The sequence below is a fragment of the Cervus canadensis genome, chromosome 10 (genome assembly GCF_019320065.1).
Source record: "Cervus canadensis isolate Bull #8, Minnesota chromosome 10, ASM1932006v1, whole genome shotgun sequence".
In the NCBI taxonomy this organism is placed as follows: Eukaryota; Metazoa; Chordata; class Mammalia; order Artiodactyla; family Cervidae; genus Cervus; species Cervus canadensis.
In genome coordinates, this window is record NC_057395.1 from 67676033 (window position 1) to 67697771 (window position 21739).

The 21739-nt window shown below is 44.5% G+C and overlaps 1 long non-coding RNA gene across 3 annotated transcripts in view; it reads left to right on the top strand.

Moving 5' to 3' along the window:
• The window catches only part of LOC122448417, a 29000-nt gene that overhangs the window by 681 nt on the left and 6580 nt on the right, over positions 1-21739 (top strand). The window lies entirely within an intron of this gene.

Here is a 21739-nt window from a genome sequence, read left to right on the forward strand (position 1 = left end):
TGTTAAGAAAGTCCTGCTATTCAAACTTTCTTTCCTATATTCTCTTCTTAATCCCATCCTGATCCTCCTCTCTTTCCAGTTTTACCAAGCATTATCTTGTATTTTATATTTTTAGTACATTTGATACCATATGACACAATAAATGGCATTCCCTAGCATAAGGTTCCCCAAGTAATGCTAGAAGTAGAGAGCTTGGCTGCCAATGCAGGAGATGTAAGAGACACGGGTTTGATCCCTGGGTCAGGAAGACCCCCCTGGAGGACGGCATGCAACCCACTCCAGTATTGAATGTGCAACCTTGCTTTAGTCTTAGTAAGTTGCTAAAGCAATCTCTACCAGATATTAACTTCAAATCCCTCCTGAGACCAGGAAAAGAAGGTATTGCATGTAACAGGGCATGAGACTGTATGTGGACAGAGGAGCTAAAGAGCTACTGCAATGAAGTGAAAAAGATGGAAAAAATAATAATAAGTGATGAGAGTAACCAAAACTTTCATACACTACAATTACTGAAAGTAACAACTGATAAAACCACTTTGCAAAACTTTTTGGCTATATCCACTAAACTTAACATCTTCAGGTGCTGTGACCCAACAATTCCATTCCCAGATATATGCCCAACATCTATATGTATATGAGTGCACCCAAAATCATGTACAAGACTGTATAGCAGCATTATTCATCATCACCCTAAATAGGAAGCGACTTAAATGAGTAATACATTGTGTATGAGCATCCCAGGTAGCTCAGCAGTAAAAAATCTGCCTGCAATGCAGGAGACCCAGGTTCGATCCCTGGGTCGGGAAGATCCCCTGAAGGAGGGCATGGCAAACCACTCCAGTATTCTTGCCTGGAGAATCCCATGGAGAGAGGAGCCTGGTAGGCTACAGTGCATAGGGTCTCAAAGAGTCAGACACGACTGAAGTGGCTCAACATGCATGCACGCTATGGACCCATCCATTCATTCAGTTTTTGTCGGGCTTCCCAGGTGGCACAATGGTACAGAATCTACCTGCTAATGCAGGAGATGCAAGAGAAGGGGGTTCGATCCCTGGGTCGGGAAAATCCCCTGGATTAGGAAATGGCAACCTGCTCCAGTATTCTTGCCTGGGAAATTTCATGGACAGAGGAGCCTGGCAGGCTACAGTCCATGGAGTCACAAAGAATCAGAAACAGCTGAGCACACACAAGACAAGAGATGCATCAACACTCTATAAGTGTTAAAGACACCAAAAGCTATAGTCCATGGAGGAGAGGGATACTAAACAATCAACCCCTCAAACTGAACACTTTCACTGTGGAAAAACAATTAATCAAAGCAAAACAAGGTGGTAAGATACATCATAAGTGGACATTAGTGAGGGATTTTTTAGAGGGGCTACTTTCAACAGTATAATCATCAAGTTTCCCTGTCTTGGGCTCTTAGGATTAAGTTCTCCTGCACAATTAGTGGTGTTAAAACTCAAGATGCTAGTGTATCCCAAAGCGACAGTCTGCTTTTCACCAATAGGAAGATAGGATTTTGACAACAGTCCCCGAAAGAGGACATCAAGTATAACAATGGGGTGTGATCACCACGTCATAGCCCACATGGACTATACAGTCCATGGAATTCTCTAGGCCAGAATACTGGAGTGGGTAGCATTTCCCTTTACCAGGGGATCTTCCCAAGCCAGGGATCGAACCCAGGTCTCCTGCATTGCAGGTGGATTCTTTACCAGCTGAGCCACAAGGAAAGCTCCACAGTGCCCTACTAGTATCAGTTCAGTTCAGTTCAGTCACTCAGTCGTGTCCAACTCTTTGCGACCCCATGAATCTCAGCACACCAGGCCTCTCTGTCCATCACCGACTCCCGGAGTTTACTCAAACCCATGTCCATCGAGTCGGTGATCCCATCCAACCATCTCATCCTCTGGTATAGAACTCTAATAATCCAGGGTCCATAGTGAAGCGCTGGACTCTGAGAAGTGTCTTTTGCACACTTCTCAATGGCTATTCTCTCTGCCACTGCTGGGGCTGTATTCCAGGAGCCTCAGCTGTGTGCCTCTGAAGCAGACGATGGTCTAAGGATTTTCTGGTAGCATATTTAACATACCCTTCGTTTCAACATTTTTTTTTCCCTGAAATGTTTTTCTCTCCAACTCCCTGGCAATTCTGAGCATAATTGGTGTTGCTTTATTACCAGGGCTCTTTCAACACACTTTACTTTTGAAAGACTTCTTGAAATTTATTTTTAATATCTGAATCATTTTAGATTTTACACTTAGTCCAAACATCCCACTAACTCTCATACAAGTGAGAGAGCTCATTGGAAGAAAAGGTGCACATTTTTTGTAAGACAGACCAACATTAAAATTGAAGGGTTTAGTTTTTAATGATATCACTGGAGCCTCTAAAAATAAATGTGCTATATGAATGTAAAATTCTAATCACAATTTTTCGTGGCAGAATATGCAGCAAAGACAACGTGAAAATATCTCAGCTTTTCAGGGGTATTGCCAGATTTGATTTGGTTTCAATAGCATTGGTTCTACCAGTCTGTCCCCACACCCTCAAAGCCTACATGTTTCAAGGTCCCAACTTAGATATTAGCTCTTGTATGAAGACCCTTAGGTGGGAATGCTTTCTGCTAACCAAACTTCTGTACCTGTTATTTATACCTGTCTCACATATGACTCTAAGATGGCGTGTTTATAGCTCCAACTGGTCTGTTAATGTCTCAGAAAAAAAAAAAAAAAAGGGAGGAGGACCATATCTGAGTTAGCCTTTTATCTTCCCCAACACAGCATCCTTACTACCACCATCAACATCATCACCATCATTTTTATCACCATGGCTACCATCATCATCCCAGGTAACACCCAATAAGCAATTACCTTCTGTCAAGCAGGGGGCTCACTGTTTTGAAAGCCTGGTCAGGGAAGAAGATCCTACATGCCTCAACTAAGATTTCACACGCCACAACTACAAGAAAGAAAAAAAAAGGCACTGCAATGAAGATGGAAGATCCCATGCAATGCAACTAAAGCTGGCGCAGCCAAATAAACAAATAAAAATAAATATTAAACAAAAATAAAAAGATCTTATTTCATTCTCCCCAAAGTCCCACGAGAAAGGTTTATTATCCCTCACTCTTTCCAGATAAGGACATGAGCCCATGGATAAACTAAGTGGCTTCTAATTCCTTACTACTAGAATTAAAACCCCAGGGCATCTGACTCTACACAGGGTCATATCTCCACTGCCACCCTGCCTCTCATCTCACACTTATCTTGGGTAGATGTTCAAAAACATGTGTTGAAGAATTTGACTCCAGGGCACGGCAGTGGCTGTGAATTGGTTTGGACAGAAAAAAATCGGAAAGTGAATTCCAAGCTCACAAGTGTTTTGGGGTAAGTTTAAGAGGAAGCCTGAGGGTCTACATTCCAAGACCACCAGTGACCCCCTTCACAGTGGTGTATCCCAGGGATCTGTGGTAGATTCCGTAAGCACTCCAGTTTTCCCAGGATCGTGATAGCCTCTGACCAAGCAGTCACATAACCACCGTCTCCTGTAGTGTCCATCCAACTGCTCCTCAGATTCCCCAAGAGGCACGTGGTGAGGACAGGTGGGCTCTCAGGATGGAATGGATACGTACTTAAGCAGTTGGCAGCGGTGGGCTTTTTCCATTCCCTTTATTAACTCCCGTGGACTTCCATTATAAAAATGAAGATGCATTCCCATGGGATAAAACACTTGGCCTTACCACCAGACAGAAATGACCTGTACAAAGCAAACAAATCCTTTCCAATCAGCTGTTTGAAGGAAAAATGGTAATGGATGCGAGGACCTGAAGGAATGAGGAGGCTTATCTTCGGAAAGAGATGCTGAACTACGGAAAACATTAAGCGGGAGAAAGAAAGCCTTTTATAAAAAGTGAAAGTGGAGGAAGCGGTCCCGGTGTGGGAGTTGAAGCTAAAGTGAACTTGCATCTCTTCATTTCCTTTTTTTACCCACTTACTCCCTGTTCAACAGAAAGTACTGATTTGTGCCGAATGAACTCTCCACGACACTGGGGAGAAAAGGACAAACTAGGGATACTCAGAAGTAATACGCAGAGGACTGGCGCTCGGGTGGACCTGGAGGTGTCGGTAGTTAGGATACAGGCGTCAACTTTTGCAAGGCAGCAGAGCAAAGACTCTGGATTGGGGCTGTGTGGGCAGGAATCATGTGCTACTCCCGACTTGGAGACACTTCCCATATCACAAGGCCCCTTCCACCCAGCAGCATCTCATTTCCTTCCTCACCATTGTCAGGTATTACCTTGAGCCAGGCTTTTAACCTCCCTCAACTTCAGCATCTCCAACTATAAAGTGGGGAAGTGGTAGCCTCCCACACTTTTTATAAGATTGCTATAAGAATTAAATGAACTAATATCTGTAAATCATTTGGGAATGGAACATGAATACAGTTCTGACATTTATTTGTTAGCAGTTTATTCATCTTCCAAATGGGTGAATTACACATCTAAGGATTACACATATATAATTATGTATATTATTTAAATTGCGTGTGTGCGTGTTTGTTGCTCAGTCTTGTCCAACTCTTTGTGACCCCGTGGACTGTAGCCTGCCAGGCCCCTCTGTCCATGAGACTCTCCAGACAAGAATACTGGAGTGGGTTGCCATTCCCTTCTCCAAAGGATCTTTCTGACCCAGAGATTGAACCCGGGTCTCCTGCACTGCAGGCAGATTCTTTACCATCTGAGCCACTAAAGCCTCATTTAAATCACACATATATTCATGTGTATGTATCTGTATCACATATATACATGGCATACATATACACACAGACATATCTAGATACACAGGTGTGTATATGTATGTGCATATACATATCTAAATATGTATGTGCATATTTCTATTATATACTGATATGTGCATAACATAAATATATGAAATGCTAAACAGAGCCCAACACCCAGAGAGTACTCATGAAGCTTTCAGTTATGCACTAAGCCAATTTTTATCTGCCTAATTTGTATAATTTTGTTATTTGATTATTATTTAATGGAGAATGAGGCAGAGATAATGAATTCTTTATATATTAAAAGGGGAAAAAAATGATTTGCTGAGTCCTTTTCATGTGCCAGGCACTGAGATTCCGCAGTGAAGAGACAAATGTGGTTAATATTCTCAGGTGTGCTTATTTTTTCAGCCAGCCCATCCAGTAGGGGTGCCCAATCAGATACAGAAGATTAGAGGACAGTTTGGTGGGGGAAGTTTACGTGGTCAGTCAGGAGCCCTAGAGGGTAACAGAAGAGGTTCCTTGACAGGAAGTTACTTGGATTTGGAAGTGGGAGCAGAAAGGGGGTATATTATGGATCTGGGGGTTCTCAGGAGTTGATTTGGGGGGGAGTGAGATCATTCACTGAGCAAACAGAGGGAGAAGCAATGGAAGGTGAGGAATGGGACTCTTGATAACTCCACACTTTTTTAGATTCAAAGAGGGGGGAAAAAATTAAATGATGGAGACTGAGAAAAACATCAGAAAAGTGAGAGATCCATGATTCTGCAAGGAATAGAGAGAAATTGGAGAAGGATGGGAGAAAATGCTCTAACAAGGGAACAGCAGACACCTATCAGCAGCTGAGACAGTCATACAGGTTTGGTTGCATGCATGTTGTAAGAGCATTTTTTTTTAACTTATTCATTTTTTATTTTTTTTTATTTTTTTATTTTTCCATTTATTTTTACTAGTTGGAGGCTAATTACAATATTGTAGTGGTTTGAGAGCATTTTTAAAAGCTCCACTTGGAGACACTTCCTGTATCACAAGACTCCTTCCATCCAGCGGCGTCTCATTTCCTCAAAGCTGCTCACATTCTGCTCAGAACAAATCTTGACGGTTCACTAAGGGCTCTCTCCCATCTTGCCTGGGCCTCTCCACCGAGAATCAGGCAGATCATTATCACCCTTTACAGATGAAGAGGAAACCAGTTCAGAGAGGCTAAGTTGTGCGGCAGGTCTTGAGGATTTATTGACATCCTGCAACATACTCGGCGTTCTCTCACCCTGGCCTTGGCCTTCACCTGACCCTGGCCTTGGGAACTGTGTCTTCTGAGATCTGTCTGCAGAAATTATGCTCAGCGGGGTCTTTGAGGGGCATTCTGGGGTGGCATGATCCAAGACATATGGAGAACTGACTTGGTTAAATCCTTTGGAAAGTGAATAAAGAAATGAAGAAATGCAAAAGGGACTCGGGTGCTTACAGTGACAGAGGGTGAAAGGCAGAGACACACATCCCTACTTGTCGTTGTGTCCCACCCTGCCCAGCAACCCCCAACAGACAAAGCAACCAGGCTGAGTCTCCAGGGGGATGGCCCCGGGCAGCTGCCTGCACCTGCTCCCTTGCCTGGGGCTCATATTTCCTCCCTCCGGTGGTGCAGGGCTCCTGCTGCCTCTCTTAAGTTCACATATTACTGCTGCTGACTTAGGACTCAGATCTGGTTCTTAGTCAGCTTGGGTTCGCTTTCTCCTGGAGTTCAGTCAGACCTTCTTATTTCCCAAGTCAGTAGCTTCCCTAAAGCATAGAGACACAGAATGTCGTAATTCCGACGCCAAAACAGCAGGAGCTGCCAGGAAGGGGAGGAAGGGATGGAATGATGCTGATGGGTGAGCCGAACAAGGCACGTATACGAGCTGGAGCCTTGGTGAGGAGAGAACTGTGGTTGTCAGGCACAAAAGCTGCTGCATTGGGTGTCCAGCAGAGACTTTGTGTTTCAAGGCCAGCTCGTATGCAAAGGAAGTGAAACTTGGAGCAACCAGACCAGGCCGGGTAGAAGGAGCTGGGTCCAGCCCCTTCCCAGACAGAGAAGATCAAGAGGTGGCCGGGGCAGGCTCTAACCAGACATTGATGCCCCTGTGAATGAATGGAGCCCATCAGAAAGCCAAGGGATGATGAGACTGGCAGACCCCATGGGAATGATCCCAAGAACCCGGCAGCAGCTTCCTTCCACATTCCACAACCCAGTGAGCAAGATCGCTCAGGTCAGGACGAATGGATCTGACCTTGTAGCTCATATCAGCCGGGACTCAACAGGTTGAAGTGAGGAGCAAGGAGGCAGGGCCCCAGAGAGGGGCAGGGGAGGGAGTCACTCAGGGCCCCAGGCAGATCCCAGCATCCTGCTGCTGGATGCTCTGTAAAGCAATCACCAGGTCCCGCTGCGTCTCCGTGTTCACACGTGTCACACTCTCCCCGTCCTTGTTCACAGAATCTTTAAATGACTATAGCTGACGTTGGCTGACTGTGACTTTAAATGTTTAAATTATGCTAGATAATTGTGTTATTTCCCCCAGAAAGTTTCAAGTTTTAGTTCACTTGCTTCATTCTCTTTAAAAATATTTTAATATATATATATAAATATATACACAGCATATATATATTGAAGTACAATAAATGAATAGAAAGAATAGTATATTAATACATACCTAAGTATATAGCTCGCTACATTTTCATAAGCCGAATACATTCATATAACTAGGACTCAGAAACAGGACATACCAACACCCTGAAAAACCCCATAACACAACTCTAAATACACATGTGCACACACATATTTATACATATAATCCACTCTGCCAATTCCAAGAAATTCCTTTCTGATTTAGATTGAAAGCAAATAAGGAAATTGTCTCCACGGTGTGGGATTTCACCCTCCCCCATGCCTCCCAAACAGATTTATCCTACGAAGGGAATTGTGCCCATCTCCAAACTTGCCCAGCAAAGCTCCTGGAGGTTTGCTTTGACACGAAACGGACCCACAGCCTTCCCGGTAACCGTTCTGCTTTGTGGTCACTGGGAAGTTGGCCCTGAACCTGGCTGAATGGCCTAAGTCCTTCTAATGAATTGTCATCACAGCATCCTTCTCAGCATTGAGGCAGCAGCCAGCACGGAACAAATTCTGCAGCTGACACTTAACTTCTTTTCATGCGGGTTCCCATGGAGTCCTGGGAGCCATTTCCTTTTACAGGACGTGGGCACCTTGGAATTACTAAGGAATCTGCTTTTAGGGTATTTTTGAGCCCAGAGCCTTAGCGGAGGATCGGGAATGGTGGGTGGAGTCCAAGTGTTCCTCTAAAACTGTATGCAAGATTTCCAGTATTTTTCTGGGGCGATTCTCAAAGTTACATAAATATTTCCACATCAGGGCCTTCCCCCTTAAAGGTTAAGAACCTCTTTGTTTGACTACGAGTTATTTGAGGGCAGGGACATTGATCTTCAACTTGCATCCGCACTGAGATGTTTTTCCTACCTTCCCAGGCCTATGTGATGGAAAAAACTGGGAATTTGAATTCAAACCACCACCCTCCCTGCCATGTGACTGACTTTTTCAAACTCTCTGAGCCTTGGTTTTATCAGCAGAGCGGATATGGTTAGTGTTAGTCACTCAGTCATGTCCTACTCTTTGCAACCCCATGGACTGTAACCCGCCAGGCTCCTCTGTCCAGAGAATTCTCCAGGCAAGAATATTGGAGTGGGTAGCCATTCTCTTCTCCAGGGGATCTTCCCAAACTAGGGATCAAACCCAAGTCTTCCACACTGCAGGCAGATTCTTTACCATCTGAGCCACCAGGGAAACCCAGATATGATAACGACCACTGCAAAAAATAGATAGGCACACAAAAAACATATATGTATGTGTGTATGTCTGTCTGTTTGCTTGATTCGTTGAAGGATTTCTGCAAAATCCAGCTATAGCTCTGCCTGTCTCTGCTGCATCCAAGCAAGCCAAGATGAGGAGGAAGCTTGGGTTCAAGCTGACTTGAATAGTTTAGACACACAAAAAGTATAAAGTTGAGGCTTTGTCACCATATGGTAAGTTCACCCAGATGGCCTATGAACTGGGTATCCTTACAGATCTCAGGTGATGAATAAATCTCTCCACCTCCAGGCAAGAAAGTTTTCTCCCACTATGGATGGTCCATAGCCCTTGAATTAAAGGGCCCCTTGTGAGTGGCCCTGCTTAATTCAGGTTGTGGTCTGCAGTCTATCAAGTTCATGGTTTCCTGCCTTTAAACAGTTCAAGGGTTTTGAGAGCATGAATTTTATCTGAATCTACCACTGACCTAGCACAATGCCAGGCGCTCAGCAAGTACTCAACTAATGCCAGAGGAATCTGAAGTTCTTAATGACAAAGTCCGTGGCTAAGTTTAGCCTGAAATTATAAGTAAAATGGTGTATGGAAAAGCCTGTATAGTTCCCTCTGGCCCCCAGAACAGAAAATGAACAGATGGTGTTCATCAGATTATCAAATGATGGGAATGATAATGGTGATCTCTGAAGGAGATCACCTCTTAGTCACCTCCCGATGCTCCGTTTTTTAAATAATTTTTATTGGGGTATATTTGTTTTACAATTGTGTTAGTTTCCGTGTTCTGTTAGTTTCTGTTGTACAGCAAAGTGAATCAGCTATACATATACTTACATCCCCTCTTTTTGGATTTCCTCCCCATTCAGGTCACCACGGACCTGTGTGTAGAGCTCCCTACACTATACAGTAGGTTCTTATTAGCTCTCTATATTCATAGTATCAAAAATGGTGTGTATATGTTAATCCCAATCTCCCAGTTCATCCCACCACCACCCCTTTCCTCTTTGGTATCCATACATTTGTTCTCTATTCTCTGTCTCTATCTCTGTTTTGCAAATAATTTCACCTACACCATTTTTCTAGATTCCACACATAAGTGATATTACATCGTATCTGTTTTTCTCTTTCTGACTTACTTCACTCTGTACGATGGTCTCCAGGCCCACTGACTCCATTACTCTTGATTCCTAAACTCTGCTTCTGCACTTTGAGATGCTCTCTGGATTTCCTTCCAGAGCCATGTAGGTTATTCAGTTTCGATCACACAACGGCTGGGCTGGTTTCCCCAAACCCTGGCAAAGTTTCCACTGCCCACAAGATGGCGTTGAGGGGTGAACCAAACACCCCTGGGTCTGGACGGCCTAACTGCAGAGTGCCACTGTAGCTAAAATGTCTTGTCCCTCTCTAGCAGGATCTGCTTACTGGTTGGGAGCAAAGGACAAGGGACCTAGTTAGACAAATCTATTACCTGGCATGTGCCATGTTCTACGTTAAGTGCTTTGCATCAGAGCAACGTCTCAGAAATTCCCTAGAGTTCCCTGACAGATGTTGCAGGTGCCTAGTCTTTGTATGCTAAGCTAAACTGGGTTGGTTTAACCCCAAACCCTTAGAAATCATATCTTCTTTACTTGAGCTTCCATTATAGATTGATAAATATGGATGCTCATTCTGCTGAAGAATGGAGGCATGATATTCCTTACAATCCCTTGAATTCCAGCCTTCTCTGGATACACCAGAATAGATTTCACATGTGGAAAATAGAGAGGGTGCCACTGAGAGTATAGATTCTGGAGAGGAAAGAAACAGGGTCTTCTGGAAAGACACATGGACCATGAGGACCCCGATCTACAGCTCCAGGTCCGCTCCCAGAACCCTGGACAAATCACAAGAAGCCTCAATGTTCTGGCTGGGCAATTGCTGTGTTTACCCTGAGTAGCTTACATTTTTTAAATGATCAACTATGCTAAGGATTGCAAATCACTATGTGGAAAAAAAGGCACTATGGCAACTCTGAAAGTCTATACACATGAAGAGAGCACGTATTACCTTTCAGTACATGAGTCTGAGCAAGCTCCAGGAGATAGTGATGGACAGGGAAGCCTGGCACACTGCAGTTCATGGGGCCACAGAGAGTCAGACACGACTGAGTGACTCAACAGCAACAACAGTGGTAGAGGACACCAAATATGGTCACGCATTAAGATTCTAGAGTCAGGTCTCGGCCTGAACCTCAGCTGTAGCTTTTATTAACAGTGAGACCTTAGATAAACCATATCATTCTATGAGCCTCAGTCACTACATCTGTAAAATGGGATGATAGGGCAAACTTCCTGGAAGTACCATGAGAACTGAGATAAAGGTAAAGTATTCAGAATGATGCTTTAGTTGGCACTCCAAATGATGCTACTAATAATATCAGTATTGTGGACAACTTTTATTTCATGCATATTGTGAGCTATGGTGTGCCATATATGGCTTGTATTGACTCCCATAAGCCAATTGTGCACATCCCTTTCTAATTTCGTGTTCCGTGACATATTGGTAGCTTGAAATCGGCCATGAGGAAGTTATTTACACCACAGACTTTGGCAGATTCCACAAATCAGAGTTGCTGGTTTGTTTTTATTTCCAGAAAGTTAGTTTACTATCATCCCACTGGTTCTGAATTTTGAAGGTGTTTTAGTTCAGGTCCTCTAGAAATAGTTCCTGAGATAGACATTCATATGCAAATAAGTTATTAAGGGTGTGCTCCCAAGTAAAATCTGTAAAGGGGTGAGAGAAGCTGGGCATAGGAAAGAAACCAGACTAAGAGGTAGTTTCAGCTGAAAGCTTGTCTCAGCCTGATCCCATAGACAGCTCTGCAGGCTGAAAGGCACCTCAGAGTTCCCATCCTAAGGCTAAGGGGCCAGAATTTTCCGCTCTCATATTAACTGGCCATTGGCTACTAACCACCTTCTGGGTAGGGTGTAGCTTTCCAGACTTTTCTGGGTGAGACAGCTCCTGGTCTTGGAGTAATTATCTGGAGAAGTGTCTAGCTGTGAGTCACTGACATCCCCTATTGCTGACAGACGGATGGCCCAGCTCAGTGAAAAAAGGACCTGAACAGGACACCAACAATATCCACCAAAATAAAGAAAACAGTGCATGTTCTAGACATTTGAATTGGGATAGGTTTGGGAAACCTCTCCTACATGTGTAATGCAATGCAGAAAGGTTGTTTATTCAATCAATAAACATTTACTTCTTATGGACTACGTTCCTGGTACCGGGATAGAAGCTGAAGATTGAGGGATGATACACTCAGATGTGGGATCCCTGCACTGAAGGAGTTTACATTCCAGCCCTGGAGACAGACACGAACCTAATCCTGGGCATAAATAAACATACATTTACAACTGTGATGACGGTTACTGTGAAAGGGGATAAGAAAGTAGTACAGTCTACCCTCTGTATCTGTGGGTTACACATCCCCAGACTTAGCCAAGTGGGGATCAAACAATTTTTGAAAGAAAAAAAAAAATTCCAGAGGTTTCCAAAAAGCAAAACTTGGATATGCTCTGTTGCCAGCCACTATTTACATAGCATTTAGATTGTATGTGAAGTCTAAGCTAGAGATGATTTAAAGTGTACTAAAGTTTGTATATGGGTGAAACGCAGATTTTATGCCATTTTGTATCAAGGATTTAAATATCCCTGAATTGTGGAATCCACAGAGTCCTGGAACCAATCCCTTGTGGACACCTAGGATTGACTGTCCACTTGGATGTAGAGAGAGGGGTTTCATAGACAGGAAGATCCCCGAGGACCTCCCCCAAAAAGGGAGATTTGAGCAGAGATCTGAAGAACTTGAAGCTCTCTGCCTAAGTGTGTGCTCAGTTGTGTCCAGCTCTTAGTGACCCCATGGACTGTAGCCCGCCAGGCTCCTCTGTCCATGGGGATTCTCTAGGCAAGAATACTGGAGTGGGTAGCCATTTCCTTCTCCAGGGGATCTTCCTGACCCAGGGATTGAACCCATGTCTCCTGTTTCTCCTGCATTGGCAGGTGGGTTCTTTACCACTGAACCACCTGAAAAGGCCCATTGGAGCTCTCTAGGTGTGCGGATGGGGTGGATCTAGAAGAGGAAATCAGTCCTGAATATTCATTGGAAGGACTGATGCTGAAGCTGAAACTCCAATACTTCTGCCACCTGATGCGCAGAACTGACTCATTGGAAAGAACCCTGATGCTGGGAAAGATGGAAGGTAGGAGAAGGGGACGACAGAGGATGAGATGATTGGATGGCATCACCAACTTGATGGACATGGGTTTTGAGTAAGCTCCAGGAGTTGGTGATGGACAGGGATGCCTGGTGTGCTGCAGTCCATGGGGCCACGAAGAATCGGACACAACTGAACTAAACCGGGAAGGGGAAGGCACTGATATCAGGCAGGGAAGTGAATCTTCCCAGCAGTCTGGCTCCAGGGTGAGCTTGCATATGGAGATTAGTCTCTGAGACCCTAGGAGCGGGATGGCTCCCTGAGGCCAGGGGGAGGGGTAAATGAGGAAGCAAAGAAGAGTTACCTCTGCTCAGAGAGCAGCACCCAGAGGGCAGACCAGCTCTTCTCTCTTCCCACTGAGATTCTAGCAATCTCTATTTTGAAAACAAGACTATTTTAATGCTCTCGATATTTTTTATGATTGGTTACTTTCTGTTTCTTTTTGATGTTTAAAAAAGTGCCTTTTGAAAATTCCTACCCGATTTAGCTGTGCCAAGGAAGTCGGGGTGGGGGGGTGGGGGGTGGTGAATAGTCTCCTTACTAAAACCTTACTAAAAAAAAGGGGGGGGGGAGGAGTGATATGGATATGCAAGATGTCTATAAATGTGTGTGATCGTGTGAGCACATGTGCATGTCTGCTTGTGTGACCAGGGCTGAGGTGGAGAGTGGAGGTGGGGGAGGGGAGGGGATGACGGGCAAGACCTGGAGGGAGGAGGGGAAGTGGTTCACTGCTGCTGCTTGGCCAGTTATTAAAGAGAAACAACATTCCCAGCAGGAGGCAGAAGGGCCATAAAACCAGTGGCTCCACAATTTATGATGCTAACTGAGATTCCATAGTTGGAAGCGAGACTATCCCCCGAGCATCAAGGTCAACAAGCCAGCAATGCCCAGGCTCCCAAAGAGCTCCCCAGTGCCCCTCTATTAATCAACCCATTGCCGAAAATGCACCAATGAGCTCTTCTCTGGAAACATCATTAATAAGCAGGGACAGGCCAAATTGCTAAGAATTCCAGGATAAGGGCAAGAAGGCAAGGAAAAAAAATATTTATATACACATATGTGCGTGTTTGCATACAGGGCGTAGCCTATTATGCATACTGGGTCATCTATTACCGAGGTCATATACAAGCGTGTCTATTCATTTTCCATATATTTTATATTCTAGGGGAAATTTTCAAGCTTTAGAACCCTGCCAGATGGAATTAGAGCAATTGTTCTTCTGTGGAGACTTTGGGAAATTAATGAGGTCCTCACGCAGAGCCATGAGAAAACAGAAATTTTTTTCTTTAAGTGCCCAGTTTCCAAAAATACAGCAGCCACGATCCCAGAGAGAGCGATCAGTTTAGTGGCTAATCTTGAGGCCCATCAGTGGCCCCGGCGTATCTTCTGGGTTTATTGCAATTCTGAATAGAGCTTTAATCAGCTTAGCCCAGCCTGGTTGCTGGGGCCGCGAGTGGAGGGTTGCGGGGGCTTCAGGCAAAGGGCATTTTCCTACAAATCCTCTGGACACCATCTTCTCCGCTCGGAAAGAAATGGATCATTCTTTCTCCAGCTCCATCCGGGAGCCCAGAGCTTAACTTTCTTTTGTCTTTCAGGAAGAAAGCAGGGAGGAGACCTTTGCAATTCGAATCCCAACGAGCATGCATTCTCTCTGTGTTTCGGGCTTCCATCTTGGGTGGGGGTTTGGACCCCAAGTTGGAAATCCCAGCCCCGAAAATGTGTTTCTGTTTTAATGTTCTATCGTCAAAACTTTCCCTGGATGCTCTGTTCCCGTCAGAGACCACCCGGAAAATGAGAACTCTGTGCCACTTTTGTCACCCTCCAAGCCCCGCGGGACACATCTTTGGCCAGCAGGGTGACCTCCCATTCTGATGCCTTCCCGCACAGATCAGATCGCTAGTGGCAGGGAAAGGAGAGCTCAGCTCTGGGCCCCCGCCTCCATCCGATGAGCCATCTGGGCCCAAGCTAAACCAAAAAGCTGGCTTGCTTCCTCCCTCTGCTCCAGTCTGCCTCCAGTTTGGAACAGGAGGGGCTTTTTGTCAGCAATCAGCCCCAAAGGGTGTTTTCCTATTGCCTAACAGACCTCAGGAGCAGAAATGCTGTCTGTCTGCCCAGTTCCTCTGTCCCCTGCAGCTCTGTCTTCTGTTTGGGGCTCTCTCAGAGGGAACCCAGGGAATTTATAATATGTTGTGTTTGGTCTGAACAACAACAAATGACCCCAGGAAGATTCTAAAGGGCTCTTATTAACAAAGTAGGGCAGGACATAAATGTATTTTTTTACACTGATGTGTATCGAGATGGCTTATAGAGGACTTTTTAAACCGTCCTTTATTGAGCATGTACTATATACCAGCACTATACATTAAGTATTTATATCCATGATACAATATGCTTTGATGAAATGAAAACTTTAAGGGACATTTTCAGAACCAGTGAGTATAAGAGCTGGGGGTTTTAACTTAGGTCTGTTGGATTCATAGGAGGTTCTGTGTCACCATTAGTCTCAGTCTACATGTCATCAAATATCAGAACTTCCAATAAACAAGGTTAAACTCATTAAACTGACATTTTTGCAAGTGGACCACCGAACTTGTCAGTTGGTAAGTAGCAGAAAAGAGAAAAGATTTTTTAAGTCAGGGCTCTTTGTTCTGTATCTCTGAATGATGAAAAAGATGGGATAGGAAAGTTCTCCTTAGCTCCAGTCTCAGCAGAAAGTACTTACCTTCCTCATTAGTAGTAGTGCATGCCTGCTCAGTCGTGCCTGACTCTTTGCGACCCCATGGACTTTGCCCACCATGGGATTTCCCAGGCAAGAATACTGGAGTGGGTTGCCATTTCCTACTTCAACCTTCCTCATTGAGCAAATGCAAAAGGCACTTACTGAACGACCAGGAATGGGATTCAGGCATCCCATCATCCCAAATGTGCCCTGGGCAGGAGTGACCTGCGCTAGGAGGATGGCATTTGGAGGACCAAAGGCAGACTGTAACCAAGAACCACGTTCAGCACTCACGCCAAGGTCAAGTACCCCGCTCGTTGTGGGAGTCTAAGAGGTCCCAGTTCTCTGCACATACGGAAAAGGTGAGGGCAGCTTCCTGGGCTGACATCCCTAGGTGTGGCTCTTGATTCGCAGAGGTCTCGGAGAGGAAGAGATTCAGGCTGTGGGACCAAGGAGGGTGGGGCAGACGGTGGATACTGGGGATGTTTCTTTTTTGATCTTATTAGACTGGGGAAAGACCCACAGTGCTTCTAATGGCTGCTGAGATAAGAGGTCTGTTAGCTGAATGGATGCACTTTGTTTTTAAAACACAGACACCCAGACCTTAACAAGATGAACTAAAGGTGAGGAACTCACAACCAACTTTCAAGGCAGCTTTAGGAAAACTGAATTTGAGTCTGCCCTTAACAGTTTCATGACCTCGAACGAGCTCTATTATTATGCTGTGCTTTGGTTTCACCATTCATGTGGCCAGCAGTTAATAGTTCTTGTTGATCTAAATTGTTACATATATGGGCTTTTCCAACTCAGCTCTGAGTATGGACTTCAGCTACCATAGGACCGTCATTATTCATATTGAGCCTCAGAAAGAGGGCAAGGAAAATTAATCCTCACTGAGAATTTACTCTGTACCAGGTACCATATCAGATACTTTGCAAGCACTAATCCAGTTTGATCCTCACCCTGCATATCTTCAGCTCTATGTATAAATAAGTTTCAGAGAAACTTTGAATGTTATCTGATCTCAGACAGCGCTGAAGTGAAGCCTATCTGATGCTATGCTCAAGCTCTCTCAGACTCTTGGCATCACACTTGGACATTTTTACACTCACATCAGAAACAAGAGATGACTTCTCTTATACTTCATGGTGTGTGTGTGTGAGTGCTCAGTCATGTCTGACCCTTTGTGACCCCATGAACTGTAGCCACCAGCCTCCTCTGTCCATGGGATTTCCCAGGCAAGAATACTGGAGTGGGCTGCCATTTCCTTCTCCAGGGGCTTTTCCCAACCCAGGGATCAAACCCACGTGCCCTATGTCTCCTGCACTGCAGGCAAATTCTTTACCACTGAGCCGTTCCCTCTGCATTACTTTTATTTGCAAATGGACCCTGCTTGCTCAACTGGGCCAGTTATTTTCAAAGTAATGTCTTCATGTCCAGTTGTTCATCCATCTCCACTCATCCAAGTCTAAAGGTCTATAGGGGACACTTCTTCAATCTCACTTGAATCTAAATGCCCCGAATCCAACTTGTCCTTGGGGGTCTAGCTAAGTCCAGGGAGTAGAGGAGGTATGAGAGATGTTGACTGGGTGCAAAAGATGAACGGGTCTCACCTCATATTCCCAATCCACTTCCACCACGACTTCCAAATTTTTGGTCCACAGGTTGATTTCCCACCACTAGTGCCATGGAAGTCCTCTCTTAGCCAGGGCCTGGGGCTCCGAAGCTGCCCAGATGGTCCTAGGGTCATCAGTGGGGGTAGCTTAGCAGGCTTGACAATTCAGAGGTGTAGCAGATTCAGGAAGGGGAAAGTAACTCAGTGATTGTGTATTAAAAGTCAAGTGAGCCAAGTAGTCATTGATCAACGAAAAAATGGATTACTCAGACTTTGAAGACAAAGTAAGTCACTACAGGAGAAGAGACTAAAAAAACAAAACCTCTAAGCAGAGGTTTACAACCTTTTTTGGCACCAGGGACTGGTTTCGTGGAAGACAATTTTTCCATGGACCAGAGTGTGAGAGGTGGGGGGGTGGGGGGTGGGGTGGGGATTGTTCAAGTGCATTACTTTATTGTGTACTTTATATTATTATTGAATCATCACCACCTTAGAGTGCCAGGTATTAGATCCTGGAGGCTGGGGACTCCTGCGCTGTGGACAAGTGGAGCCCTTCAGCTTCACACTTTTACCTATAATTTTTCTTATTTACTCCTTTTACTGTCCCCACTCAAACCTATTTCCATGTGATGGAGCATCAGAGTTTCAGGTCCTGGGTCTATTGTTGTTGCTGTTCAGTCACTAAGTTATGGTCAACTCTTTGTGACCCCGTGGCCTATAGCCCATCAATCTCCTCTGTCCACGGGGTTTTCCAGGCCAGAATACTGGCGTGAGTTGCCATTTCCTTCTCCAGAGGATCTTCCAGACCCAGAATCTAACCCATGTCTCCTGCATGGGCCAGTGGATTCTTTACCATTCAGCCACTAGGGAAGGCCCCTCTGTGTCTGTCACTTCACTGTTTACAGAGAGACAACATCTAACTCAAGGAAGTCTTGAGTTTTTAGCATTTGAATTCTTTTTTTCCTGCATGACCAAAGGCTCCTGCTCTGCTTGGCTCTATCTGGTTCTGTCTGGCTGTACTCTGTCCTCTGAAATAACTTCCCTGCTTCAGTTTTCCTTCTCCTTTCCGAAGTCAGTCCCTTCCTGCTTCTCCTCTGGTTTTTCTAGTGAAGCCCATGATGCCGATTCCAGCTGTTTATAATCACCTCCCTCAGGCTTCTTGGGGTGAATGACTCAGCACTGTGCCTTATTTTCTTCGTGTGTGTGTGTGTTTGCAAGAAACCAGATATTTGTTTAACATAGTCCCTGCAATATCATAATCACCAGATATTCATGCATGCTTCCCTTGAGCAAGTTGCTCCTACAGGTCTCAAGTCACTGAGTAAAGAAGGTAGATTTTGAAATTAGAAGTAACTGGACTTGAATTCCACCTCTAACTGAACGTCCTGGTTATTTAGCCTCTCCAAACCTCAGTTTTTCATCTGTAAATAGGGCTCATGGCATATATTTCTCAGAGTTGTTACAAAGATAAAATGAAAATATGAATGAAAAAGGCCTATTGCAGTGCTTACCCACTGGCTTTTTTTTTTCTAACTCAAAGTATATTATTTCTTTTTTGTCTCAGATATCCAGTCAGCAATTAAATCGAATGAATTCTTCCTTCCAAATGTCTTGCAAATGATCTCATTTCTACTACTCCTTTTTTAATCAAGGTCATAGAGCTTAGTTCTAAACTATTAAAATACTCTTCTGAGTGATTTTTTTCAGCTTCTCATCTTCACCTTTCTGTATTAGATTAATTTCTCTAAATTATGCATTCTATTCCTGCTCTAGGATCAGCACCCAACCCTTCAAGGTCACTCTTAGCTGCAGGTCTGAGTTTTATCCCTGTGGATTCAGCTCTCCCCACCCAGTTCTCTGAGTTAGCATCTATCAAAGCATGGTACCCGGGTTGCCTCTGCGCCAAGCATACCTAAGGCACGCTGTCAGAGACACCCGCCCACCTCAAGAAATTTACCCTGGTATCTAGACTTCCCATAATCTTGGCCCATTTTGCTCTCCTTACTTCCCATTTTATCTAGTCTTGTCTTTGCATTCTAGAGTGTCTTCCATCTTAAAACACTGAAATAGGACTTCCCTGGTGGTCCAGTGGTTAAGAATCCTCCTTGCAATGAGCGAGACATGGATTCAACCCCTGTCGGGGAACTAGAATTCCACATGCCATGGAGCAGCTAAGCACATGCACTGCAACTTCTGGGCCTTCATGCCACAACTAGAGAGTCTGTGCACTACAACAAAAGATCCTGCTTGCTTCCAACAAAGACCCAATGCAGCCAAATCTAAAAAAAAATTAAAATAAAGGATATTATCTTTAAAGGAAAAGAATAGGCACTGAAATGTCACCAGATAAAGAATTTGATCATTTGATCCATGGAGACTAAGGTTTGAATCTCAATTCTAAGGAGTAACGTCGACAAAGTCACTTATCTCCCAGTCATCAGTATAAAATGAGGATGATGACACCCATCTGAGATAATACTGGGGGGACTACATAAGGGCACAGGGTCAAACTACCAGTGGCCATGGAAAACAGTCAACAAATACCCATCTTTCTTTCTTTCTACTTTCGTGTTGCCCTTTGTCCATCAGAGAAGGGGTAGCATCCTCACAGTTCTCCACACTGTGTGCCACCTCTTTGCTTCACCAACTCCCTTTTTCTCATGTTCTTCTTTTTTCCTACTAACTGTTTATGTTAAACCAATCCACTCTGTGGGTTTCCCTCATAGCTCAGCTGGTCAAGAAGCTGCCTGCAATGCAGGAGACCCTGGTTGGATTCCTGGGTCTGGAAGATCCCCTGGAGAAGGGATAGGCTACCCACGCCAGTATTCTTGGGCTTCCCTGGTGGCTCAACTGGTAAAGAATCCACCTACAATGCAGGAGACCTGGGTTCAATCCCTGGATTGGGAAGATCCCCTGGAGAAGGGAAAGGCTACCCACTCCAGTATTCTGGCCTGGAGAATTCCATGGACTGGAGCATCCATAGGGGGTCGCAAAGAGTTGGACACAACTAAGCAACTTTCACTTTCAATCCACTCTTTAATGACAATGGGAAAAAGAAAACTCAGAGTAAACATTTTTATATTTTTGGACACCAAGTAGCATATAACCAAAATGTACAATGAAACAACTATAGAAATAGCAAGGAGATATCAATGGAAACACTTTCAGAGGATCAGGAAACATAGCCTCATCTTCCTCAGCCCAATATGCCTTTGCAGGAAATATGCATAGTCTTCAATTAGAAAATACTGGTTTTGTAAAATATCCATGGGCCACCAAATAGCATCCATTAGCCAAGACAGAAATTCTTCATAAGGAACAAACTCAAAAATCAAGCAGCAACAAAAAACTGTGGGCATTATTCAGATCCCAGCTCATGTTCTTCCTCTTTTCAAGGACTTTCTAAAAGCCTTCTCCCAGGGCTGCGTGCAATGTGGACACGACAGCTTTTCTGAAACCCAGTTGGCCTTGCCTCTCATTGGGAGGGTTGCCATGCTCCCTAAATGCACCCCCTCTCTCGTGTCCCATCTTAAAAAATTGCAGGAAGTTTGTTTCATTCATTCATGAATCCACTTGCCCATGTGGTCATTCATTCCTTGACGCATTCATTTAAGATATTCACCTAATGAAGATAAACAACCACCCAATGGCATCCCTGGCAATTAATGCTTACTCCAGAAATCATCCTGGATCCAACACATGGATGGTTTGCAAATTAGCAACTCAGTGGTGTAAGCATCTCATATTGGGCAGGGTGTTCTACAGATTTTAGATTGTTAAGACAAGCAAATTAGGACACATGCTTCATGAAGGAGTGGAGAATGGGGTTAGCATCACATCTCTGATTTTGAAATGTGAAGGACAACTTCACTTCTGTCCTCTTCTCTGGAGCCCTAGGGCTCCAAGTCTTCCATGTAGCCTCTCATCACTCCCTGAATGAGCATGAGAAGACCTGGTGGCCATGGGTTCTTGCCTGATCTTTCCATGATCACATCTCACTCCTCCTTACCTGCCTGCCTTCTCTCCATTGGCTGCCCTTGCCTCCCCAGCCAGGATCAGCCTCACCTGGAAGGACCTCAACATTTGGGATGAGGTCTTTCAGAATCCTGTGTCTGGTCCTCCTAGCTTTTCCCAGGTGGTATATCTGATGCTCACCACCTGCAAATGCAGCCTTGTTTCCCCTTGGTCAGTTCCAAACAAGGCAGACTCAGCCTCACTAGGGAGTGGGCTCTCCAATGAATTTTGCATTCTGACACCCAACTTTTGCTGCTGGGTTCCATGTTATCCATTTGGTACATAATTAGCCATCACCTACTAAGTTGGTATCAAGGATCTTAAATTCAGAGATGAATAAGACACAACATATGCCCTTTAAATAACTATTAGAACTGGTGGTCCAGTGGATAAGAATATGACTGTTAATGCAGAGAACATGGGTTCAATCTCTGGTCCAGGAAGATTCCACATGCCACAGAGTAACTAAGCCCTGAAGCCACAATTACCGAGTCCATGCACTG